A 17,549-nucleotide genomic window follows, 5' to 3' on the forward strand; every position below is an offset into this window, starting at 1 on the left:
ACATGTGCAAACAAATGTAAACAGATATAAGCAGTCAAGGACAGTTTATAGGGAGGTAGTCCATGGTTATAGCCTCCTGTCAGCTGTTCAGGAGTCTGATGGCGGTGGGAAAGAAAGAGTTCTTTAATTTGACAGTCCTGCATTTCATACTTCTGTACCTCCGGCCTGAGGGTAGAAGTATGAACAGTCTATGCTGGGGGTGGGTGGGGTCTTAGAGGATGGAGGCAGCTCTCCTGTGAACTCTGCAGTGGTAGATGCTCTGCAGAGAAGGCAGTGGAGTTCTGGTGATCTTCTCAGCAGTCTTCACCACTCTCTGCAGGCGTTTGTGGTCCATAGCCGTAGTGCTGCCATACCACACAGTGATACAGTTGGTCAGGATGCTCTCAATCACCCAGGTATTTGAAGTTCACATCAGTGAGGACCTTATGCAGTCACCTAACACCACACAGCTGGTTAGGAAGGCTCTACAGTGGCTGTACTTTCTGAGGAGGCTGAGGAAGTTTGATATGTCACCCAAGATCCTCAGCAACTTCTACAGCTGCACAACTGAGAGCATCCTGACCAACTGCATCACTGTGTGAAGTGTTGAAACTGAGAAATTGTATTGTTTTTTGAAAAATATATGCTCATTCTGAATTTAATATAAGCAACATGTTTCAAAAAAGTTGGGACAGGGGCATGTTTACCACTGTGTTACATCACCTCTACTTATAACAACACTCTAAACGTTTGGGAAATGAGGAGACTAATTGCTGTAGTTTTGAAAGAGAAATGTTGTTCCTGCCTGATATACAATTTCAGTTGCTCAGCAGTTCAGGGTCTCCTTTGTCATATTTTGAGCTTCATAACGCACCAAATGTTTTACATGGGAGACAGGTCTGGACTGCAGGCAGGCCAGTTTAGCACCTGGACTCTTTTACTATGGAGCCATGCAGTTTTAATATGTGCAGAAAGTGGTTTGGCATTGTTTTGCTGAAAGAAGGAAAGCCTTCCCTGAAAATGATTTTCTCTGGATGGTAGCATATTGCTCTGAGACATGTACTGTATATATCATTCAGCATTAATGATGCCTTCGCACATGTACAACCTGCTCATGTCATGTGCACTAATGCACCCTCGTACCATCACAGATGCTGGCTTTTGAACTGTGCACTGTTAACATGCCGGATGGTCCCTCTCCTCTTTAGCCTGGAGGACGTGTTGTCCATGATTTCTAAAATAATTTCTACTTTTGATTCGTCAGACCTTGGGACAATTTTTCACTTTGCCTCAGTCCATTGTAAAAGAGCTCGGGCCCAAAATGATATATAGGGTTTCCAAGATTTGCAAATTATCATATATATATATATATATATATATATATATATATATATATATATATATATATATATATATATGATAATTATATTATAATCCTGTGGATTAGCTGTTATTATAGAAATAATAACGCACATTATCGAGAGCATTAATATAAACCTGTAATTTGGGTTTCATCCTAGATTACTGTTAGAGCTGCTGTGGTAGAAAATTAATCAACACCTTCTAACGAATAAAAATTGAACGTTCAATGTCCTGTATCTCTAACATGTGCATATGAAGTTCATTTCCTGTCAAAAAAGTTCATAAATGCAACTTTGACACTCATGACACACTCATGTTAATCAACACATTTTATGAAACAACTATGAATCCTAATTTGCGTCTTTATAATGATTATTTTGCCTTTATTTATGTATCACAATTTACAAATGTCATGCTGCACTCACTACAAGCACATGATTTCAGGTCATGTGCCTTGAATGAAATATCTCACTATAGTTGAGTTGCATCCGACGTCACATCCACCTCATTAGATATGCAAGACATGAAGTGGTGGTCAGCTGAGCTCACTGTTCACAGAGCGTTACTATTGCAGGGGCGCCTTGCTAGTCATTAAAATGCCCTATGCTTGTGTTGTTTTGGGCTTTTCAAATCAAACAAACCATGAAACTGATAACTTTCTTCCAGGTTTCAGTGTAGATTGGGCTCCTACACTGAACTAGAGAGATAAGATAATCAAGACAATCCACGGAAACACAAAAGCAGAGCTCACAAGTTAACAGCACACAACTGCTTCTCTGGCCATGCAGTTACAGTGAGTCATGATAACTTCCCCATCCTGTTTCACCAATGCCCAGGTCTTTAAAGGGGTTTCTGTGGATCTTTGTGAATGATTTACCTGGAGAGAAGAGCAGGGAGGATTGAGAATCGAGTGGTTGTGGTTTGTTTATACCCAATACTAAAACTTGTTGCATCCTAGCAACCATCGCAAAGATGTGTACAAAAAGCCCAAAAATTCCTATTTACCCAGGCAAAACCGATACAGGATTTATCTTGTAGTGTCTTAATCCCCAGATCTTTAACCCAGCCACATATAAAAAGTTGTACGCCTCCATACTCTTCCAGGTTTTCATCTCTTTATCCTGCAGAACGATGTCTGCAGCACCAGGTAGTTTGAGATGTCAGGGAACTCAATGGATGGATCATTTTCCAACTCATAGGAAAAGTCTTTTTTACTAGCGTGTAAGGATATACCCCATCGCAAAGAGCAAGTTTCTGAAGGTTTCTTGACTGTGCATTGGCCTCTAAACTGTGAAAATAGTTGGAGACAGTTTCACTACCTCTCTGAATAACAACAGTCAAATTGGTTTGCCTGACCACCACTTCGTTCACCAGTAGTAAACTTGCAAGCAAAAGTCACGTCACTGAATAGAACCTACTGTAACATATTGAGGAGGTGGGGTCAGGTGAAACGCTTCAGAGAGCTGCAACAAAAATTTCGACACGTTCCTTCTCCAAACTGACTAAATTCTGTAAAGGCGCAATGTAAGGCTCCCAAGTGATGCAACAGACCAATGTTCACCCTATCGTTAGGTGTTCACAAGTTCAGACCCTCATGATGCCACAGCTATCTGTGCCTGGGAGTGGAGTCAAATGAGTGCCTGTGTGCGAGGGGCATAATCTTTCTCACCTGTCAATCATAATATCAGTTGTAGACATCTGTGAGCCCTTGTATGCAGAAGAGGGTAGATAGCGCTTTCCTGTAAAGCAAGCATGCAAAGTATGACTTTAGCCTCATATGATAAGGGAGAGCTGGCAGGTAGGTGGAAACAAAATTGGTGTCAAAAGTCACATTGCAAATGAAAATCTCAGCACTGAATGCATGTATGATTCAATGATCCTGATAGAAAATTATCTCCATCGAAGTCAGGGAGGAGAACTGCACCCTGCTCTGTATCAAGCTTCCTCATTAACACTTATTAATGGCTTCTAAAATGAAAAACTGAGTCGAGATTAACAATTTGACTCAGAATCATTCATGAAGCCAAATCGTGGTTAAATATTTTAACCCTGCTGCAAGGAGCCTACATAACATATTCAAGATACTGATGCAGTCATGTGAATGCTAAACCTCCCTTAATCGAATATAAATCACGTTCCCTGCCTCTCTGTCACCCGGTGCTGATTAATCCTGGTTTAAACTTGACGCGCAGGCAGAATTAAAAGCTCATAGCTATCTTTAAACAGGCAGTCTCCTTACGAGTCTATCAGAACGGACCATGCTGGCACAGCAGACTCCAGCGCTGAGGGAACAATGCCTTACTGACAGCTGCATATGTGTTGTTTAGATTTATGTAGCGATGCAGAAACTTGGCTGACTGCCTTCAGCTTGTCAGCTCGTTGCTTGTGGCCGATGATATAACGTTCTCGGGTGGGGGGTGAAACCATTCAGAGAGAATGGAGCAATCTTCACGATTTGGCTGATGCATTGCAGATTCAAGACGAGTACCACAGGACCGCCCATGTTAAATGCATGTTGGTAATACCACAGGCTCTAATGGAGGCAACAGAGCTTGGGCATAGTGCTTTATTTAGATGTGCTGTCTTCATGGGATGATACAGAGATCTGTTAAAGAGACTCGGAAGAAAGATGGTTTCAGACTGGAATGTGGGGTTGCATTTAATACATATGCTATTAAGTTGACTATGAGGTGTATGCTAATATCACTATGCTAATTTATAATATTCCTAGCCTTTTTTAAAATGTGCTTAAAGTCATTTTCACACTTGCATTTTTTCCCTCCTGAGAGTTATGTTTGGTGAAGCATGAGAGCTGTTTTTGATCCTAGGATCTGATCCCTGGTGAATGAAAAGAGTGGTTTGGGCTCACTTTCACATAAGCATGCTATAGTCCACATCAGGTGTGGAAGCTATGCACAGTTAACACCACATACCAAGTTACGTGATTGGGTTCAGCTTGTCATGTTAGGTTACAGTTACACTATAGTTCGCGATGCTTTGCGATGGGTTACTGATGAAAATGAGGCATTTGGCGGTGATGACTCCCTGAGGGGGAAGCCATGGCCTAATGTTTAGAGAAGCTGCTTTGGTACCAAAAGGTTGCTGGTTTAACTCCCTTGACCAGCAGGAATGGCTGAAGTGCGCTTTAGCAAGGCACCTAACCCCCAACTGCTCACCAGGCTGCTCTGGGTATGTTGTATGTTGCACTGGATAGCAGCGTCTACTAAATGCTATTAATGAAATGAGCTTTGAGATGTATTCCCAAACCCATCTGCGAGTATTTACCACTTAGTTTGTTGATAAAAATATCACCACCAAATTTCAAGTTTATTTGATTTGTCACAGGGTGGCATGGTGGTGCAGTGGTTAGCACTGTCGCCTCACAGCAAGAAGATCCTGGATTCGAGCCCAGCGGCTGACAAGGGCCTTTCTGTGTGGAGTTTGCATGTTCTTCCCATGTTCGTGTGGGTTTCCTCTGGGTGCTCTGGTTTCCCCCACAGTTCAAAGACATGCAGGTTAGGCTAATTGATGGCTCTAAATTGACTGTAGGTGTGAATGTGAATGGTTGTTTGTGTCTATGCCCATGTTTACATTAGACCGTATCAGCGGATCATCAGATTAACGTTTTTAAAACAATTAGTGTGCACACAGCAACACCAATACACGATTTGCGTGCACACAGCAATACCAATACACGGATACGCTCGGCTCCGCAGGCATCCTGCGCTCCAAATCACTCCGCCCTGAACAGCGAGTGCCCTCTGGAGGGTGCGCACTCCGGCCCTGTGCAGCTCACAGAGCACGCGAGTGAAGCGCACGAGCAGTGATTCGGGACTGAGCCGCTGTGTGTGTGATCTCAGTGCATATCACTTACCACTTGCAAGTGGAAGGATGGCAAGCCTAAAGACAATCATAACTACACAATGGGCAGTATTTGCATCAGTATTTGCAGTATTTTCATACTTTTATACTCTTTAATGAAAGGTGATACAAGTTGGAAGTCCGCGCCGTTTTTCAGCAGTCGCGTCACATGACCAACGCCAGCGAATCAGGAAGGTGGATGTCACAGTGACGTTGTCCAATGAGATGCCAGCTAGAGCTCAGCACAGCGTATCCGTGTATTCTGAATGTTTACACAGCACCGGAGCTGACACGATCTGGATTGAATACGTGGACGCTGGCAGATTCCCGTTTCCCGGCGTTTCCAGGCGGTTTAATGTAAACAGACAGTGCATCCGCGAAGAAAACGAGACAGATACGGTCTAATGTAAACGTAGCCTATGTATCAGCCCTGTGATGATCTGGTGACTTGGTCAGGGTGTACCTCACCTCTCACACATAGTCAGCTGGGATAGGCTTCAGCTTGCTTGCTTGCGACCCTGTACAGGATAAGCGGCTACAGATGATGGATGGATGGATTGATTTGTCACATAGTTTGTGACAGAGGAAGAATACAGGGCAAAGCCCCAATTAATTTTCAACCCCTTTGCTGGATTTTTTGCATAGATTTTTATACCGGATGCCCTTCCTGATGCAACCTTCCCTGAGCTTGGGACCAGCACTAAGTATGCACTTCCCCAGTGGCTGGGTATTTGAACCTTAGGGGAAACTGGAGCACCCAGAGGAAACCCACATAGACACATTGAGAATTTGTAAACTCCACACAGAAAGGCCCCCATTGGCCGTGGGGTTTAAACCCGGAACCTTCTTGCTGTGAGGCAACAGTGTTAACCACTACAGTACATCACCGTGCTACCCAAAGCATGTGTTTAAATTTTTTGCAACATTTTTGGCCCCTCACAAGGTGGTACTATGCCAAAAAAACAACTTGCAAAGTTCAGAGAACATTCACCGTGCATCACACGATTAGTGGTGATGCTAGCAATTTTTCATTGCCAAGTATTCGCAAACTCATCATGAGCTGTAGTGTGACCATAGCCTGAGCTCCTTTTTGAAGTTTTCTGATGATAGGGAATACGGGTGTTGTTGTGAGCACCATTGTAAAGTTGATGGCCAGGACTAGCCGAGATCAAGGCAATATCAAATCTTAAAGGGGTCAATGCCAAGTCAAGATCAAGTCCAAATAAAAGCAAGACCAATTCAAGACTGAAAATTGTCAACTCCTTGTGGTCATGCCTTGCATTGCTGTTTCTTTTATTTCACAGAAGAAGGGATCACTTATCAAAAGTGTGAATGCAAAAAGAAAGACCAAGAATTGAGCTCTAGTGGGCAAAGGGTTGTTATGATCAGCATTAAAGACAGAATGCCTGATTGATCTACACTAAAGCCAGCCTTTCATAGCACTTTAATTCGTATTGTGGCAGCCTACATGTTAAAACAAATATTCCCTATGCACAAAATGCTCCTTGTTATTATTAGTTCATCCGACCGACAGGCGATGAGCTTATGCCATCATGTGTTGTTCGTTGTCTGTCATCTGTCCAGCATTGTCCACATTTCACAAAAATCACTTCTTCTCCCTCAATTCTTAACCGATTTTTATTCTTTTTTGCAGGAAGGTAGGTCTGCCTGGGATGCATATAACTTCGACCCAAATTTGCATAATTGCAATTGATAATGAAGATATGGAGTAATTAAGCCCTAACGAGCAGTTTCCACACAAATCGCTTCTTCTCCCTCAATTCTTTTGATTCTTTCTGGCATGAAGGTAGGGGTGCATATAACTTCTACGCAGATTTGATTTCTCATGGGGCCAGAGTGATCTGCGTCATCGTTGACGGTCTCATTTTGTAGGTGTTCCCATTCAGTGACAAGCTGTGCATCCAGAAAGTGCTGTTCTTCATCACCTTCATCACTTGACTGTTGGTACCAACAGAAAATGATTTTTTTTTCAATGCAGCAAACAGATGAACCTAGTGCCTACTGTTTTACAAACAGAAAAGTAATGTATGGAATTGTGCAATTGAGAAATGGTTCAGAAGGAGTTCCTTGAGATGAAAGCAAACCTGTGATTATAAGCCCCGCCCCCAAATGAGCCTAGAATCTGTCCTGAGTGCAGACTCAAGTGTGAACATCTATGGCAGCTGACCATCTAAAAGCTTGAACTTCTCTCTTTTGAACATGAAACCAAATACAAAGAGGACACCATGTCCAATCTTCTTCTGTGTTCTACCTGATGGCATGTCTGCTCTGACGGCTTCAGCCACCAACGTTTCGAGGGAAGGATTACAGTAGTGGTTTCTCCATTGCCTTCTACTGGATTGTTATAGAGGTTTTGTCCTTTCAACCATTCACACCTATGGACAATTTAAAGTAGACAATTTAGAGTAACTACATGTCTTTGGACTGTGAGGGAAACCAGAACACCTGGAGGAAACCCACATAGACACAGGGAGGACATGCAAACTCCACACATACCCCTTTTCCACCAAATCAGTTCCAGGGCTGGTTCGGGGCCAGTGCTGGTGTTGGTTCACAACTCGTTCAACTTGCGAGCCAGCTGAGAACCAGCTTGCTTTTCCATCGCTCACGGTGCTAAGAGAAGACACGTCATTACATCGCTGTATACGTCAGTTACGTCGTTGTATACGTCATTACGTCGCTACATTTGCATAAACCTTGGCGCGAATATTGAAGCAAAAACAATGCGGAAGAAGCAGCAGCAACAACAACAATAATAATAATGGATGACTAAGCGTTTGTACAGCTGCTGCTTCGTGTCGCTTAAAAATGGCGATCTTTCGCGGTCTTGTTATTGTTGTCTGTCTTAACAACTCCGCCCCCCCGCTGATGTAAGCGGTTCTTTCCTCTGGCCCAGCAGAGAGTTGGTGCTAGCCTGGAACCAGTTTTTCTGGCCCCAGAGCCAGTTCTTTGTCAGTGGAAACAGAAAACCCGGTTCCAAACTAAGCACTGGCCCCGAACCAGCCCTGGAACTGCTTTGGTGGAAAAGGGGCAACAGAAAGACCCCCCATCGGCCGCTGGGCTTGAATCCAGAAGCTTCTCGCTGTAAAGTGACAGTGCTAACCACTGCACCACCATGCCACCCTCATGTCCGATCAGGTTCTTAAAATTTTGCCTGGTGTATGGCAGAAGTGAAGGGCATGTCCTTTAACACTTGCCATTATGCACTCTAGTCCACTATATGATGAGGAATCTAGTCAGAAAGCAAAGGGTCCTAATTAGATTTGAGCACTGTGTGAAAATGCCGCCTTGTCCTTTTGCTGCATATTAACATTGACAGGTGCCAATACAATAACCGACATCTCCATCATGGCCGAAATGGGAGTATACAGCTCTGTCAGCTTTCCCAGTTGTGGTGAACATCTCAAGGCCAGTTATGGAGAGAGAGAGAATGCAAGAGAGAGAGAGAGAGAGAGAGAGAGAGAGAGAAGGAGAGAGGCCAAGGTGAAAGAGTAATCTGGTATGTACAGCCTGAATACACACAGACGGCGTATAATATTCATGAGATCGCCTTCATCGTCCTCTGATACAAAACGGATGAAATAAACATGCAGACACCATCCTTCCTGGAGCGAATGTCGTTTTATCGACTCGGCCGTATCACCTACAGAGTGGTGCAAAAGCTTGACCCTTACTGTTTAACCTCGAGGACACACAGATCACAGGACTAGTGTTACATCTCCCCATCTGTCCATCTGATTGACCTCGGAAATCTCCAGAGGAACAGAGGAGCTTAGCTAAATCCCCCTTCGCTGGCAGAGCTGGTTTTGTCCAGGTAATGCGTCCAAATTTGCTCTTTCCCAGGTGAATAACGCGGCTTAAACCTCCACTTAAAATTCAGCATGGCACTCGGAGGAAGGCTGATGATACAGACGCGACGAGCATTCACATCCATTTCTGAGTCACAGCATGATGTCTCTCCTTCAAAGAGGGCTGAAAGGCAATGCCTTACCTGCAACACACAACTTCAAACCACAGCATTTACCTGTACACACACTTGTGTTAAGTTAATAAGAGGAAAACCAACAAGGCAGTTGTATTAATATGCAGAACTGAGCATTAACACACACACACACACACACACACATACAAGCAAGCATGAATTACCTTCAGCCACTTGGAGTAACGGGCAGTAATGGCTGATTGTTCAGCAGCCAGTGGTCTCATATATTCTTAGTAGAGAAAAAAATTAACATCCACAATTTAATGTGAGCCGGAAACAGGGCTGTGTGCTGATAGAAGGCAATATAATCTCCAGTCTGTAGGTCAGAAGTTAATGAAATTCTCCAGTTTGGTTAAATACTTGTTTATGTAACACACTGCAGTCCGGCACCCGAGCCCATAAATCACAGTGATTTAATAAAGCAGAGATTAATGATGAGGCGTCCGCCGTGGGCATTTACTCATAAGACCCATCATAACTTAATGGTTGGAGTGTAAACCAGGAAAATGCCAGCCTTCGTTTGGATGGAAATGCATCAGAGATAATTAGGCCAAACAGTCGGGCCAAGATCAGCTCCATCAGCAGACTTTAAACTCCAACCTGCCTTCATCCTGCTTCAATTAATTTGGATTGCTTTATCATTCAGGACCATGTTGAAGAATTTAGAATATTTAAAAATGGAATTGGTTTATTTAGTTATTTGTTTGCCTTTCAGCATTATCTAAATGAAAGACAATAAATTACAACCCCATTCTAAAAAAAAGGTCGGGACAGAGTGTAAAACACAAATAAAAACAGAATATGACAATTTGCAAATTATGGAAACAATACATTTCATTGAAAACAGTATAAAGACAATATATCAAATGTTGAAACTGAGAAATTTTATTGTTTTTTGAAAAATATTTGCTCATTTTGAATTTGATGTCAGCAACACATTTCAAAAAAGTTGGGATGGGGCAACAAAAGACTGAAAAAGTTGTGTAATGCTAAAAAAACCTAATTAGGTCAGTAAGATGATTGGGGGTGCGGCACGGTGGTGTAGTGGTTAGCGCTGTTGCCTCACAGCAAGAAGGTCCTGGGTTCGAGCCCCGGGGCCGGCGAGGGCCTTTCTGTGTGGAGTTTGCATGTTCTCCCCGTGTCCGCGTGGGTTTCCTCCGAGTGCTCTGGTTTCCCCCACAGTCCAAAGACATGCAGGTTAAGTTAACTGGTGACTCTAAATTGACCGTAGGTGTGAATGTGAGTGTGAATGGTTGTCTGTGTCTATGTGTCAGCCCTGTGATGACCTGGCGACTTGTCCAGGGTGTACCCCGCCTTTCGCCCGTAGTCAGCTGGGATAGGCTCCAGCTTGCCTGCGACCCTGTAGAAGGATAAAGCGGCTAGAGATAATGAGATGAGATGAGAAGATGATTGGGTATAAAAAGAGCATCCCAGAGAGGCGGAGTCTCTCAGAAGTAAAGATGGGGAGGGGTTCACCGCTCTGTGAAAGACTGCGTGGGCAAACAGTGCAACAATTTAAGAATAACGTTCCTCAATGTAAATTGCAAAGAATTTGGGGATCACATCATCTATGATCCATAATATCATTAAAAGATTCAGAGAATCTGGAGAAATCTCTGTATGCAAGAGACAAGGCTGAAAACTGACATTGGATGCCTGTGATCTTCAGGCCCTCAGGAGACACTGCATTAAAAGCAGACACGTGTCTGTAGTGGAAATCACTGTATGGGCTCAGGGACACTTCAGAAAACCATCGTCTATGAAAACAGTTCATTACTGCATCCACAAATGCAAGTTAAAACCAGATATAAACAATATCCAGAAACACCACCACCTTCTAGGTCTGAGCTCTTTTACAATGGACTGAGGCGAAGTGGAAAATTGTCCCGAGGTCTGATGAATCAAAAATAGAAATTCTTTTTAGAAATCATGGTGGCTAAAGAGGAGAGGGGCTTGTTATCATTTCACAGTTCGAAAGCCAGCATCTGTGATGGTATGATGGTGCATTAGTGCACATGACATGGGTAACTTGTAGATGTGGGAAGGCATCATTAATGCTGAATGATATAAAACAAAATTAATAAAAATAAATAAATAAATAAATAAAATTTCTTAGGTTCAACATTTGATATATTGTCTTTGTACTATTTTTAATGAAATATTGGGTTTCCATGATTTGCAAATTATCACATTCTGTTTTTATTTATGTTTTACACAGTGTCCCACATTTATGGAATTGGGGTTGTAAACAAATAAAAAAAATGGATGAAATGGTGAAACTTTTCTGAAAAGAGATGTTTATTTGACATTTATGGAAGGAGTCTCCAGTGTCAGTGCTTTGGAACAATAGGTTTTCCACCACATGAAAGTCTTCAGGACTGACACTTTACTAGTACATTGTGCTTTACAGTTTCTCTGTCACATGACAAGTTGCAATTTTTGTCTTGTTAAGTTCAAGAAAGAAAACAAAAGAGATGCCGGTGAGGGAAATTACAGTTTATAGCTGTTATAAGTGATTACAGGAACTAACATGATTTGTGGATATTTCACAGCGTTATGTAACTCTAAATGGATAAAAAGTGTAAAGTTTTATTATTTAATTACTATTATATATATATATATATATATATATATATATATATATATATATATATATATATATATATATATATATATATATAGTGCTCAGTGTAAATGAGTGCACCCCCTTTGAAAAGTAACATTTTAAACAATATCTCAATGAACACAAACAATTTCCAAAATGTTGACAAGACAAAGTTTAATATAACATCTGTTTAACTTATAACGTGAAAGTAAGGTTAATAATATAAACTTATAGTACACATTTTTCAGTTTTACTCAAATTAGGGTGGTGCAAAAATGAGTACACCCCACAACAAAAACTACTACATCTAGTACTTTGTCTGGCCTCCATGATTTTTAATGACGGCACCAAGTCTTCTAGGCATGGAATGAACAAGTTGGCGACATTTTGCAACATCAATCTTTTTCCATTCTTCAACAATGACCTCTTTTAGTGACTGGATGCTGGATGGAGAGTGATGCTCAACTTGTCTCTTCAGAATTCCCCAAAGAAAATAATTTCTTTCCACCACAAAGTTGAAGGCTACAAGAAAATCAGCAAAGCTTTACTTATCAGTCAGAATACTGTAGCAAAAATGGTACAGAAATTTAAGAAATATGGAACTGCAACCATCTCACAGAGACGTCCAGGTCGTCCATGGAAGTTAACACCTCGACAGGAGCGTCTTCTGATGAGAAGGGTTGAAGAAAATCGGCATGCAAGTTCACTGCAGTTATCTAAAGAAGTAGAAAGCCAAACTGGGGTGACTATTTCCTGTGACACAATACGGCGTATGCTGCAGAGGAATGGCATGCATGGATGCTGTCCATGAAAGAAGCCTCTCCTAAAGCCCAGGCACAAAAAAGCCCACCTAGAGTTTGCCAGGGCCCATGCTGACAAAGATGAAGACTACTGGGACTCTCTACTCTGGAGTGATGAGACCAAGATAAATGTTTTTGGAACTAATGGCTTCAAAAACTGTATGGCGTCGCAAAGGTGAGGAATACAAAGAAAAATGCATGGTGCCTACAGTGAAACATGGTGGTGGCAGTGTCCTTATGTGAGGCTGCATGAGTGCTGCTGGTGTCGGGGAGCTGCATTTCATTGATGGCATCATGAATTCACAGATGTATTGCTCTATACTGAAAGAGAAGATGCTACCATCACTCCGTGCCCTTGGTCGTCATGCACTTTTCCAACATGACTAAACACACATCTCAGGCCACTGTTGGATTTCTGAAGAAGAACAGGGTGAAAGTGATTCAGTGGCCAAGTACGTCTCCTGATCTGAACCCAATCGAACACCTATGGGGAATTCTGAAGAGACAAGTTGAGCATCACTCTCCATCCAGTCACTAAAAGAGGTCATTGTTGAAGCAGGGTTTCTGCAGGCTTGAACAAGTTCAATTTAAGACTTTTTAAGACCTTTTTAAGACCATAACAGGTTAAATTTAAGACTTATGCTGCACAAAAAAATGAAGAAAATTGGGAGAGCCTGAATTACTTTCAAAATAGCAAAATTTATTATCATTCACCAATGAACTCATTACATCCCTAGGGTGCGCTCTTGCATTAATGAGGAACTGAAATATAACATGAAGTGGAACGTTATGGCATTAGATTATTGACAAACCGACTAAAATGGGGGTGTGGTGTGGTGTGGGGTGGGGGGTCAGAGAGGGAGAAAGGGATGTTAGGAAAGGGTTTGAAAATGTTTGAAAACCACTGCATTACGCTAGATCATTAACAAATTGATTAAATGGAGAGAGAGAGAGAGAGAGCACTACATGTACAGGTATCTGAGCTCTGCTCCTTTGGTTGCAATCTCCTCCTCTAATCCTTTCAACTCAAGCATTTTTTCTTTACAAGCCCTTCTAAGGGCATTCGATTTTGAAAGGAGCTGAGCCATTTGGCTACCAGCCTTGCTCTCTGCCTCTTCTGCCAGCTGCAGCGGAATGTTTGGGCAATGTTAGAATCGGGAAACATGGCCTGAAAAAGCTCTCCAATCTTGTCATTGCTTTTATACGAGTGATGCATTGTCACTGTGTTTAAAATCCACAACGCTTCGGCTTTTAAAGTTGCAGTGGAGCCAAAGACATCCCGCAAATCACTTGAGGATGAGGCATTCGATTCCGTACGGTTTGTGTGTTGTAGCGTTACAGTTCGCACGGAGTTAGCTGATACGCCGTCTCGAGATGTGCTTGGACCTGACAACGGTGAACAAAATTGAGTGATGGCATGCGATTGTTGCAGACTTTTATGGGCAGCCTGGTGCTTCTCCGCTTTCGCGTGCGATTCCAGTGCCTTTACACCCAGGGTGCCGAGTTTGAGTCTTCTTTTGCACAATGTGCAGTACGCCTCAAACGGATTGTTTGGTACACGTTTTAACCAGTCTACGAAATCATTGCATTCAAGCCAGCAGTCGTTAAACTTGCATTTGCCCATTTTGCTACAAACCGTGACAATCTCCCTCGCTTCTTTTAGGCTCTACTGTCTAAATGCGCGCGTACCATGCCCTGTGCATCACCATGCCAACCAGGCTAGATGCCGGATTCCACTGTGTCTCATTTGTAGTTTGCAGCGTAGCCTACTGATACTAAGTAGGCCTAGCCTATATGACTAATTATGAATATCACCAACACATTTAACAAAAAAAGCGAATGGGGTAAATGGACGTAAGGATTTAAGACTTCACAAAATTACATTTAAGACCTACAATGCAAAATATGCCCGTATTTTAGACTTTTTAAGGCCTTAAATTAGGATTATCAAATTTTAGACTTTTTAAGACTCCGCGGAAACCCTGTGAAGAATGGAAAAAGATTGATGTTGCAAAATGTCGCCAACGTGTTCATTCCATGCCTAGAAGACTTGGTGCGGTCATTAAAAATCATGGAGGCCATACAAAGTACTAGATGTACACTACCGTTCAAAAGTTTGGGGTCACTTTGAAATGTCCTTATTTTTGAAAGAAAAGCACTGTTCTTTTCAATGAAGATCACTTTAAACTAATCAGAAATACACTCTATACATTGCTAATGTGGTAAATGACTATTCTAGCTAAATTCTACTAAATGTCTGGTTTTTGGTGCAATATCTCCATAGGTGTATAGAGGCCCATTTCCAGCAACTATCACTCCAGTGTTCTAATGGTACAATGTGCATACATGCCAACCTATACGGAATGTCCGTATTTTATACAGATTTGATTCAATAAACGTAGTATACGGGTGTATAAATAAAGTTATATGGATTCTTTAAAAAAACTTCAATATTTATTTAGAGCTATAATCAATTCCCATGATGATAAAAGAGCGCATAACATTTACAAACGTACTGTACACCACAGACAGCCAGTAAAGAGTCTTATGAAATCGCGCGTTATCTTGTGGTAGCGAGACTTCATTCCACTTCTGATCATGCGCACACCGCATTGCGAGAATCCCGCCAATCATGAAGTCATAGACATATAAACATAGACGCCGCCTTCTGCGTAGAATCATACGTCATCCTCGCCGCCATATTGGATGTGGCAAAGTGGAGATTCTTCAACCGTCTCGGCGTCTAGACAGTAGCCGAGAATAAAGATGCCTCATTTATGTGCTGCGTTTAACTGTACCAACAGGTTTACCATCCAAACGAGATCACACGGGATTACCTTTCACAGGTGAGACTGGAAAAATACTTTTCATTGTATTTGGTCATTATAACGTAATTTTACGAACAGATTTTTCTGACTTTGTGGCTAATATGAAGTCTCGCACATAATAGCCGCTCGGTGAAACCTGTCTCCAAACAATGAAGTATTTCCTTCGTAACTACGCAGATAACACTGTGTTTTTGTCAAACATTGGAGCTTTGTATTCATTCTGAAGGTTTATTGTTATTAATATTGAATAAAAAGTAACTGGGATATATAATTGTTAATTATCATTCAAATTTTAGGTAAATTATTTTAATTTTCATCTTATACGGATTTTATAAGGGAAATACGGATTTTGGAGGTTGGTTATACAGGTTTGATTGACCAAAGGTTGACATCTATGAATGTGTTTGCGCATTGCCTCAGAAGGCTAATGGATGATTAGAAAACCCTTGTACAATCATGTTAGCACAGCTGAAAACAGTTGAGCTCTTTAGAGAAGCTATAAAACTGACCTTCCTTTGAGCAGATTGAGTTTCTGGAGCATCACATTTGTGGGGTCGATTAAATGCTCAAAATGGCCAGAAAAATGTCTTGACTATATTTTCTATTCATTTTACAACTTATGGTGGGAAATAAAAGTGTGACTTTTCATGGAAAACACTAAATTGTCTGGGTGACCCCAAACTTTTGAACGGTAGTGTAGTAGTTTTTGTTGTGGGGTGTACTCATTTTTGCACCACCCTAATTTGAGTAAAACTGAAAAATGTGTAATCTAAGTTATATCATTAACCTACTTTCACGTCATAAGTTAAACAGATCTCATCTCATGTAGCCGCTTTATCCTGTTCTACAGGGTCGCAGGCAAGCTGGAGCCTATCCCAGCTGACTACAGGTGAAAGGCGGGGTACACCCTGGACAAGTCGCCAGGTCATCACAGGGCTGACACATAGACACAGACAACCATTCACACTCACACCTACGGTCAATTTAGAGTCACCAGTTAACCTAACCTGCATGTCTTTGGACTGTGGGGGAAACCGGAGCACCCGGAGGAAACCCACGCGGACACGGGGAGAACATGCAAACTCCGCACAGAAAGGCCCTCGCCGGCCACAGGGCTCGAACCCGGACCTTCTTGCTGTGAGGCGACAGCGCTAACCACTACACCACCGTGCCGCCAAGTTAAACAGACATTATATTAAACTTTGTCTTGTCAACATTTTGGAAATTGTTTGTGTTCACTGAGATATTGTTTAAAATGTTCCTTTTCAAAGGGGGTGCACTTATTTACGCTGAGCACTATATGTACTTGTGCAGTGTGATATGTCCTCTTCTGCTGCTGTCCACTGTGCTGCTGCAAACAGGAAATTTCCCCATTGTGGGATAATAAAGGTTTTCTTTTCTTGATATAAGAGGAAGAAAACATATGGAGGCATGCTGTTATAGGAAAATACTCCCCAGAAATGACACCATGATAGCTTCATGGATCTAATATTATTTCTACACTGACAGTGTTTCTGTGCTTTCCCCTGAGAGACATAAACATGCTCTAGGCCTAAACAGAAGACCAGGTGCTCGTTTACTGCTATAACTCCCTTGCAGGAGAGCAGGTAAGGAAATGTAAAGCAGTTAGTAGCAGACTTAAACATGCCGATAGACCTCCGCTGTCAAAATTGATATTTTGCTTGGACAATATTGGTGTGCTCGGATCAGGTTAAACTACAAGGCTATATGAAACCCTCTCTGAAACCAAACCCTTCATTTTAGTCTTCGCTGCAGCACCTGGCTGATGAGACTTTTCAGAAATCTGGCATTTACGACGGAAATGTCTCGTTCATTTAGCAGTAAAAAGCATCACGTAGCTGTCAGGTTAGGAGACTCGGCCTATATTTAGATCTGAACTTCACCTCTGGCATTTCTGCACAGATTTGATTGCTGTTCTATGAAGTGTGGATGTGGAGGTAGTCGAACACATCCCTATACCACACTGTAGCTATGATTTATTAGACACTATATCTGTATATCTGTTTACTCAGTCAACACGGACAGTTATTCATATACAGTTACCAGAAAGTTCCCAGATGAATGTAGGTGACATCAACATCCAGAAAGCT

Source organism: Neoarius graeffei, chromosome 5, assembly GCF_027579695.1.
Source record: "Neoarius graeffei isolate fNeoGra1 chromosome 5, fNeoGra1.pri, whole genome shotgun sequence".
Classification (NCBI taxonomy): domain Eukaryota; kingdom Metazoa; phylum Chordata; class Actinopteri; order Siluriformes; family Ariidae; genus Neoarius; species Neoarius graeffei.